This window comes from Acinonyx jubatus, chromosome F2, assembly GCF_027475565.1.
Source record: "Acinonyx jubatus isolate Ajub_Pintada_27869175 chromosome F2, VMU_Ajub_asm_v1.0, whole genome shotgun sequence".
Taxonomy (NCBI): Eukaryota; Metazoa; Chordata; class Mammalia; order Carnivora; family Felidae; genus Acinonyx; species Acinonyx jubatus.
Window position 1 is genome coordinate 17,059,049 of NC_069394.1, and position 10,467 is coordinate 17,069,515.

At 41.0% G+C, this 10,467-nt stretch overlaps 1 protein-coding gene across 1 annotated transcript in view; it reads right to left on the reverse strand.

The window, feature by feature from the left end:
- Positions 1–10,416, reverse strand: part of TBC1D31 (TBC1 domain family member 31) — a 95,104-nt gene extending 84,688 nt beyond the window's left edge. Inside the window, exon 1 of the mRNA XM_027063970.2 lies at positions 10,305–10,416. The gene's annotated coding sequence lies outside the window, so the exon portion shown is untranslated. The remainder of the gene's footprint in view (positions 1–10,304) is intronic.
- Between the last annotated feature and the right edge of the window lie 51 nt (positions 10,417–10,467).

Consider the following 10,467-nt stretch of genomic DNA (forward strand, 5'->3'; position numbering starts at 1 on the left):
CTATTTTCAAATAACATCACATTCACCGGGACCAGGGGTTAGGATTTTAATATATCTATTTGGGGAACACAATTCAACTCATAACATGATTGTTTTGGGTTATCACAATAACTAAGGGCACAACAGGAATTTAGGAAAGGGGGTCAGGGATGTTAGGCAGACATCCTACAATGTATAAAATGGTCCTGCATCCTTTTGAACATTTCCAATACATTCCTGTAAGTAAAAATCCCATTTGTAATAGCTGAACTAGTACCTAATTCTGTTTTACATATAAACATGAAGAATATTTACAGGGATTTAATATACTCTAAATTTTCCTGGAATTTAGCTACTGTACTAATTGAGACATGATTATACTTGTTTTTTTGTTTGACTTTGTTTTTTAATTTAAATACATTTGACATATATCATTGTGGAAATTTAAGGTGTATATACTTACTGTTTCTTTAAAATTTTTTTTAATTTTAAAATTTTAAATTTTTTAAAAATTTAAAAATTTTAATTTTTTTTAGGGGCGCCTGTTGGTTAAGCGTCCGACTTCAGCTCAGGTCATGATCTCACAGTTTGCGAATTTGAGCCCCGCATTGGACTCTTTGCTGACAGCTCAGAGCCTGGAGCCTGCTTCGGTTTCTATGTCTCCCTTTCTCTCGCTCTCTGCTCCTCCCCCACTCTGGCTCTCTCTGTCTCTCTCTCTCTCTCTTAAGAATAAATAAACATAAAACAAAAGCAAAAACAGCGCAAGACTGGGGAGTGGCAGAGAGAGAGGGAGACACCGAATCTGAAGCAGGCTCCAGGCTCTAAGCTGTCAGCAAAGAGTCCAACGCGGGGCTAGAACTCACAAACTGTGAGATCATGACCTGAGCTGAAACCGAGTTGCACGCTTAACCAACTGAGCCACCCAGTCACCCCTCCCCTCATTTTTAAGAAAGTTAGGCAAGAGCCTTGGAAGTGCCCAAGTAAGCGAGGACCCCTGTAGCCTAAATCTGACTAGGCAGTCTCTGGGAGTGATAGTAATAAAGATGCTCACATCCTTTCATGTCAGAATCCCCCTCCTGGAAATCTGTTCAGTAGAATTATTATTATTTTTTTAAAGATTTATTTATTTTTGAGAGAGAGAGAGAGAGAGAGAGAGAGAGTGCGTGCAAGTGGGGAAGGGGCAGAGACTCGGGGGACAGAAGATCTGAAGTGGGCTCTGCACTAACAGCAGTGAGCCCGATGTGGGGCTCAAACTCATGAACTGTGAGATCATGACCTGAGCTGAAGTCGGATGCTCGACCGACCGACCGAGCCACCCAGGCGCCCCTGTCCAGTAGAATTATTGAGAGGCAATGTGGTGGAGTGGTTAAGAGCAGAATAGGGGCGCCTGGCTGGGTCAGTCAGTGGAGCATGTGACTCTTGATCTCAGGGTTGTGAGTTCAAGCCCTAAGTTGGGTGTAGAGATGACTTAAAAATAAAATCTTAAAAAAAAAAAAGACCGGAATAGAATGCAACGTCCTTTCCATAACCTACAATATCCTGCCTGATTCTAAGTACCCCTCCTTCCTTGCTCTCTCTGACCACCCCCGCCCCCGACTTTCTCCACTCAGCCACGTTGGGCTTGGTGCTGTGAGGCCTCCCTGCCAGGCACGCTTCCACTCAGGGCCTTTGCCAGCCCTGCTGCCTGAATGGTTTTCCCCAGCTGTCCGCATCGCTTGCTCTTTCACCTCCTTAAGATCTTTACTCAAGCGTCCCTTGAGATCACAGTGAGGCCTTCCCTGACCAACCCAAATCTCCTTGGCTTTATTTTGGCTCCAGGCACGTGTCAAGCGTTCATCTACTGTGCATCTAACTTCTGCCCCTTTGGATAGTCTTCCTGCCTCCTCTAGAATGTAAGCTCTAAGAGGCCACGGATATTCGTCAGTTTGGTTCACTGCTGCATCCACAGCTCCAGGAAGAGTACCTGGTACCTCACAAGTTGCTGTGGGCTGATTGTGTCTCCCCAAATTCTCCCCACAATGTCAAAATCCTAACGCCTAATGTGATGGTATCAGGAGGTGGGGCCTTGGGGAGGCTCTGCCCTAATGAATGAAGTTAATGCCCTTATAAGAGAGACCTGAAAGACCACTCTTCTCCCTTCTACCGTGTGAGGATAGAAATGCAAGATGGAAGGGGACCCTCACCAGAGCCTGACCGTGCTGGTGCCCTGATCTTGCACTTCTAGTCTCCAGACCTGCGAGAAATAAATTTCTGTTGTTTATAAACCACCCAGACTATGGTACTTTGTTGGATGACTGAATTAGAGAGTACCACCTTTGGCTGTAGACAGACCTGGGTTTGAGTCTTACCTTTGCACTTACTAGCAAGTGGCAAGTGACTTAACTTTTCTGAGGCTGTTTCTTCAATTATAAATAAAAATAAAAGTACCTCATAGGGTTGAAGTGTTCTTGTGAAGACTTATTAAGACCATGCCCACAAAGTTTCAATTTCTTAATATTCAACATGTATTATTAGTAAAAAGAAGCTAGCTATCCATATACAAAAATGTATACACATGAAGATGTTCAAGCTGTATTAGGTATTGCAAAACAGGCATCCGAAATAGGAAAATGGTCAAAGGATTATGCTATATCGCTAGTAGAATATTATTTAGTCAACAGAATGATAATTATGAAAACTTTGTAGAAACAGGGAAAGCCTCTTTTTTCTTTTAAAATTGTATTTTATTTTTAAAACTTTTTTTTTTAACGTTTATTTATTTTTGGGACAGAGAGAGACAGAGCATGAACGGGGGAGGGGCAGAGAGAGAGGGAGACACAGAATCGGAAACAGGCTCCAGGCTCTGAGCCATCAGCCCAGAGCCTGACGCGGGGCTCGAACTCACGGACCGCGAGATCGTGACCTGGCTAAAGTCGGATGCTTAACCGACTGCACCACCCAGGCGCCCCAAATTGTATTTTATTTTTAAGTAATCTCTACACTCAACGTGAGGCTCAAACTCATGACCCTGAGATCAAGAGTCATATGCTCTACTGATCGAGCCAGCCTGGCAACCCAGGAAAGACTCTTTTTATGAAAAGGTAAATGAAAAGAACAGTACGATATGGAAAAAAAAAACAAACAAACTAGAAGATAGTAAATTTTTATATCTCCCCCTTCTTTTATTTTTTTTAAAGCTTATTTATTTATTTTGAGAGAGAGTGGGGGAGGGGAAGAAAGAGGGAGAAAGAATCTCAAGATGGCTCCAATGGTCCACACAGAGTGCGACGTGGGGCTTGAACTCAGAAACTGTGAGATCATGACATGAGCTGATATCAAGAGTCCCATGCTTAACTGACTGAGCCACCCAGGTGCCTCTCTCTCTCTTTTTTTCAATAAGCATCCTCCCTCCCCTACATCCTGTTCTACTTACTCTATTCTTTCCTAGTAAAACAACCTACCCTTAAAATTTTTAGTTGCAAAACTCATAGTCTTAGTTACATTTTGGTTAACAGCTGCATGATATTGTGGTACAATGGGAAACATCTATTTGTTTTTTGTCCCTGTTCCTGGCACAGAACTTCATTTCCTGAGTGCTAGGATGAAAGGAGCACCTTTTGTTATCCATAATCATTTTCTATCAGACCTGAGTTTATGCTATTGTGGTTACTCTAGGAGGATGGGGGCCTGGTTGCAGAACCTACCTGTGGTTGGAGGGAACTTTCAGCCACACCCCTCTGACCTTCCAGGGAGGAGGAAGGGGCTGGGAATTTAGTTCATCACCAATGGCTAATGATTTAATCAATCAGGCCTAGGTAATGGAACATCCATAAAAACCCAAGACGAAGGGATTCCGAGAGCGTCCAGGTTGGTGAACACATCAAGGTGCTGGGAGGGTGGTGCACCCAGAGAAGGCATGGGGGCTCTGAATACTTTCTCCCTTCCTTGCCCTGTGCATTTCTTCCATTTGGCTTTTCTTGAGTTGTATCCTTTATAACAAACTGGTAATAAGTTGTTTCCTGATAGTGATGGAAACAGGCCTCAAGTCTTTGCAATAGCTCAGGATTCTGGTTAATATGCCTTTCTCTGGATGTGTCTCCAATTAAAGGCTTTTGGGAGTTTTGCTTGAGCCTTAATTCTAGTGGAATGTCTACACCATGGGTGATGACTTGGATCCAAAGCCAACTGATAAGAATCCTGTATTTAAATATTACTCACATTCTAACACGGAGGAGTTTTTTCTTTGATTTAGAAGGAAGGTATGTCAGATCCTTGCAGGCCTTCCCCAAGGCATATCTTGAACGAGTATCATTTACTATTGTTCTGATTATGAATGTAAACTATGACTGATGAATATAAGTTATCAATAGCTGTAATCATTGCTTGGATTACTGTTCTCTGATGATTTTGGCATGTGGAATTGTTACTTAAGAGAAGTCTGATATTAAAGGGATTATTTTATTCCAAATACTTCTTGCATAAACTTTGGTTCAGCCAGCCTGCTTTACTCATCTATACAACATTAATTGCCTCCCATGTGCTGGTCCTTTGTCTTAGTTACTAGAGTAAAACTAGTATCTGTGAGATGCTTTGGAGTTTATAAGGAACTTTTACATTTGTCACAGAGGTAGAGCAGAGCAGTTAAAAGATGGACTCAGGTCAGACAGCCCTGGATTGGAATCACCACTTACAGTTATGGGACCTTGGATGAGTTAGATGATAATCTGTTTCTCAGTGTCCATAATAATGATAATGATAATAATAATAATAATAATAATAATAATAATAATTCTGTACCTATCTATGGGGGTTAGTGTGCCCATTAAGGGCATGCATGGAAACTTCAAGCCCAGAGCTTGGTTAACAGCAGGCTGTCAATTCAAATGGACAACAAACAACTTTGCTGTAGTGTCAGGTAATATTGTTATTGTTTTTAGTGACCTGCCCATGGTCACATACAATCAGCAAAGGTCACACAATCAGCAAAAGACAGAGGCAAGCCTGGAATCCAGATTCGTTCCTTATGGTATGTAAAAGGCTGACTTTATTTTTGTTTATTTATTTTCTATTTTTTTATTTTGAGAGAGAGAGAGAACGAATAAGCAGGGGAGAGGCAGAAAGAGAGGACAGAAGATCCAAAGCAGGCTCTGTGCTGACAGCAGAAAGCCCAACAAGGTGTTTGAACCCACAAACTGTGAGATCATGATCTGAGCTGAAGGTGGGCACTTAACCGAATGAGCCACCCAGGCGCCCCTAAGGCTGACTTTTTAGTACACACACACACACACACACACACACGCACGCACGTGTGCATCAAAATAACAAATGGGGAATAATCTATCCAGTGTTTAGTAACTGCCTTGTTTCCCAGCCCAGTGTGCCAAAATCTTTAAAATTTCCCAGACTTAGGACTAAAAATATAGGACAGGTTCTGCCAGGCATGACAAAAGAGAAATTATTATTCTTGCCATAGCTTCACCTGCATGATGGGGCTAATGAAACTGCCTACTAGTTAATGTAAGAATTAATTACATCTTTGCAATGTGCTTTGAATTTTTGAAGATGCCACTTATGTGGCAGGCAACCCATTAGGATGGTGTTCCTGCATGACTGTTGTGACAGATGATATTTGAGTCGTCAGCCCCCCCCCCCCACCCCAACGTCTGTCAGCATTACTCTGAGGCGCAGTGCCAATTTTCAGCGCTTTAGGCAATATTGTGCTCTCAATGGCGGTCTCTTCCCAAGCGCCCCGCCCCCCCCGCCCCCCCCCCCCCCCGTTTCCTTAACATCCTTTTTTAACAGAAACAATAGGAGATGTACATCAATATGGCAGGAAAGACAGAGTTAAGGTCTTTTCTAACTATCTTTCTAAGTTTTTGGCATTGAACCTGTTCCTTTCTGAACAAACTGCCTTTCTACATATTTTGAAAATTAATTTTAGAATATGTAGTACACATAGTTGGGACAAAATTTAAAAGGATAAAAGAACATGCAATAACATATCTCCTTCCCACTCCTGTCTCCCATCCTCTGAGTTTCCATTTCCAGAGACAACCACTATTTCAAGCAAATACTGTGTGTGTGTTTGTGTGTGTGCTTTCTGTACAACTGTATAATAGCATAGTGTGAACTTTGTACTGTAACTCTTGTGTCCTTGATGCTGTATGTTATTAGACAGCATTCTATTTTATAGTGTACAAAGTTATTTTTTTCTAATGAAGGTTGATAGTATTTGACCATATGGATAAGCCATCGTTTAATCAGTTTCATATTGATACTTATTCAGCTATTTCCAATCTCTTGCTATTTAAAAAAAATGTGGCAATGACTCTCCTTGTGCATTTTTAAAAAGTTGGAGTCTATCTAAAGCTTAAATTCCTAGAAATGCATTTGAATATTACCAAATTGCTTGCTGGAGAGGTTGTACCGATGGATATTCTTGTCAATAATTCATGAGATCACCTATTTCCCCTACACCTCCACAATTTTTCCTAGAACTTAGCCCAATCATTACCTGCATGTTTTAAATGATGACGAGTGTTGATGGCAGTAACACAGGGACTTCCTTACAAGCCAAGCAATTAAATTCTAGAGCAAGCTATTTGGGAGCATTGGGGGAAGTCCTCTATTGAAGATGGCTAAGAATAAGCCACCTTTGTGTTTTATGCCCAGAATAATTTATCACAATATATAGTGATTTTATAAAGAGAAACAGAAAAATCCTGAATGTCCATCTAGTCTGATGGTTCTCAAAGAATGGTTGGCAGATAACTTGGATCAGAATCACATGGTGGGAGGGATAGGGTTTGTTGAAAATCCAGATTTCTATTTCTAAAAGCGATATGCTTTCATTGTAAAACATTTCAAAAAGAGAAGCAAAAAGAGAAGAGTAATAATGCTGATGCTGCTTTAAGTGCTAAACCTGAATTTATCTGATTTAAATCTTCACAATCCTCTGAAAGCAGTTTTGCTGTTACTTTTTCCTCTCACATTTTATAGGTGAAGAAACTGAGGCACCATGAGGTTGTCATTTTTACATGATAGTGCTAATAAGTGGTGTAACCACAACTTAAACTTTAGTATTTCTAAAGCCTGAAGTTGAATTCCAGAGCATGCACTCTGAATTTTATTTTATTTTATTTATTTTTTTTAAAGAAATAGAAAACTTTTCTTCGATGATAAATATTTTGTTTCAAAAATAAATTAATCTAAAAAGGCAACATTTTGGTTGGTAAGACATTGAGACTGTTAACAAATCCGTGAGTCAAATGGAAACGCGGAGCAGTTTCCTTCTGAACTTTTGACAGTTAGTTTGATTTCATTTAGATTTTTGACTTCTCCTAGGATTACCGCTTCATAAGTCAAACTCAGGGAAACCAATCCACCTAGTTTAAAATAAAATGACGTTATTTCCCAATTTTTCTAAGAACTTCATTCCTTCTCACATCTTTTCTTTGTCAGCCCCAGGACTGTTAGCCAATGCTCATTGAAAGGAAATTTTTATCATTTATGGCTGGCAGTATCTATCTCTCTTTATTGGGTTATAACAAATCAACCTGGCTACGGTTTTGCATTGGGATTTTTTAAAAGATAATACACACGTACTTTTTCATCCAAATTTAGAAATTACATTTGATCAATTAGAACAAAGTGTGTAGACAAAGTTGATACCATAATGCTTTTGTTTGCATTAAACTAGAGCAAGACCCCAGCATCCAGAAAGTTTCTGGTCAGTGATAAAGTAGAGCACTGTACCTTGGAACCAGAGAAAATTGATGTCCCAAGTATACAGCAGACCCAAGGCCCTTCCAAACACTTCCCCATTTGGAATTTTCTCCTCTGGTCTCTCTTCCCAGCTCTGCTCATGAAGGTACTGTCTGTTCCTGACAGTCCCATGTAGACATGATTCCTAGGGAATCTTTTATTCAGCCGATGGCAATCCTTCTGTGGACTTCTATTACTTGTGTTGGCCCTTCTGTGTTATTTGCCTAGCATTCAGTTCTCTCAAGCTTGTGCACTCTGAATTTTAGAGCACAACCTAGAAATAAACATTGCCAAACATTATGTGTTGTTTTGTTCTTGGTAGATTTTTTTTGGGGGGGGGGCAGAACCTGTACTTAGTTTCATCAGAGAAACCTTCCTTAGCTTTCCACCTAAACTAGATAACACATTTCCTCTTATTGTATCTTGGATACAATATGTAGCAGGTACAAGAAGATAGGGAGATGCAGAGAATGGAGCTCAGGCAATATCTCCAAATATTATGTTATTTATACAATGCTCTAGCTTTTACTTAATTAATTAACTAATTAATTAATTAAAATTTTTAAATGTTTATTTATTTTTGAGAGAGACAGAGACAGAATGTGAGTGGGTTAGGGGCAGAGAGACAGGGAGACACAGAATCCAAAGCAGGCTCCAGGCTCTGAGCTGTCAGCACAGAGCCCGATGCAGGGATCGAACTTGTGAAGTGTGAGATCATGATCTGAGCTGAAGTCAGAAGCTCAACCGACTGAGCCACCCAGGCGCCCCTATTTTATTTATTTTTAAATCTTCATTTATTTATTTTGAGTGAGAGAGAGAGAGAGAAAGAAATGGGTGGGAGAGAAAGGGAGAGAGAGAGAGAATCCCAAGCAGGCTCCGTGCTGTCAGCACAGAGCCCAACTCAGGGCTCAAACTCACAAACCATGAGATCATGACCTGAGCCGAAATCAAGAGTCGGTCGCTTAACTGACTGAGCCACCCCGGGGCCCCTCTAGCTTTTATATCAATATTATTTTATAAGGTTGTACTAATTTATATTCCCACCAGCTTTGTATGAATGAGGGGTTTCTTTATATATTCTTTATGCCTGATATCAATTAGGTCTCCAAATGTTGTATACTTTTATCAGTCTGTGGAATACTTAGTGCCTTTTTATTCTGTAAATACAGTTTCTGTTAATGAATATCAGGGATGTTGTGCTGAAAAATCTTCTTTAAAATAATACATTGTTGTACACACTTCACGGTTTGAAATTTTTTTGGTGTGGATGGAAAATCCCATTCTGGCCTGAAGGATCTGAGCTATATGGGTCATCCTGACACACGATTTTCAATCTAGTTGCAAAACTTTAAATAAGGAGTTTTCAGACCCAACATTCCACGTCTAACCTAAATTTGAGATTTCAAAGGGAAGAGGACCCTGAACTTGCTTCTAAGCTCAGGCCTAGGCTTTTTTTTTTTTTTTAAACTGGAATTTAACCTAAGCCTATTTTTTTTTTAATATTTATTTTTTGAGAGAGCGCTAGCAGGGGAGGGGCAGCGAGAGGGGGACGGAGGATCTGAAGTGGGCTCTGCACAGACAGGCTGACACCAGTGAGCCCAATGTGGGGCTCGAACTCACAAACTGTGAGATCATGACCTGAGTGGAAGTTGGAGGCTCAACTTACTGAGCCACCCAGGTGCCCCTCAGGCCTAGGCTTGATGTTAACACTTTTACACACAGCATTGCTTTGCTTTGAGCCTATCAAAACACTGCTTCATTTAAATTTCACCAAAATTTTACTTCACCTTTCCTCGCAATCCAATAATGACCCTATTCTTTTTTTGCTTGATGAGATGGTCCAGGTTCCTCTGGAGTCCAGTATCCCTTGCTGCAGAAAGTAAATAAAACTAACTCTGGGCTACAGGCTTGTTTCTAGTGGTCTTTACTGGATGGCTTAATCAATCTTTTTTTCCCCCCCCTTTTGGCTTAATCAGTCTTAAACTGCAGGACTTACATCTGAAAATAAACAGGAACAGTTTTGTCTCCCTTTTTACAGATTAAGAATAAGGTGGATTCTCATCTACTTGTAATTAAATCCTGCTTGAGGAATTATATTCATAGTTAAGAATATAACTTTGCTTTCAGTTCCTCTAACATTCCAAGCTAACAGGAGTGGCTGTTTTCTCTGCAAGGAAAACTCCCCAGTTCTTGCCTGGGGGGTGGGGGTGGTTCAGCTCAAAGGACACTTCATCCAAGGTCTCCTTGACCATTCTCATCTAAAGTAGTCATCTTTCCCCACGTTTCCCCGCTCCCACCTCGTCACTCTACTGCATCATCCTATTTTATATTCCTTTTTTTTCCTCACTCTCTGAAATTATCTTTTGCACTTATTAGTAGTTGTCTAACCCCATCAGAATGTAAGCTCTAGGAGAGAAGGTACCACAACAGCTCTGATAGTCGCAGGATCCTCGGTGTCTAGAACCCTACCTAGAACCCTGGCACTTAGCCCTCAACAAACATTTGTCAAATGAAAGAACAGATGAGGAACTATGTACTTTATTTTCCTCCTTCCTTTTTAAACACCATCCAAGAGCACCCACCTGGATTACAACTCCGGCTTGAACTAGGTAGTAGGCGTTAAGCCTCGCCATTGGCTGGAGTATTTGCCGTTGCCCCTGGCAACCACTGTTTCCCACCAGTTGTGCCTTCGCCCCGCTTGGCCCCGCCCCATACCGTCCTTCCCCCGTACCGCGGAGCCGCGGC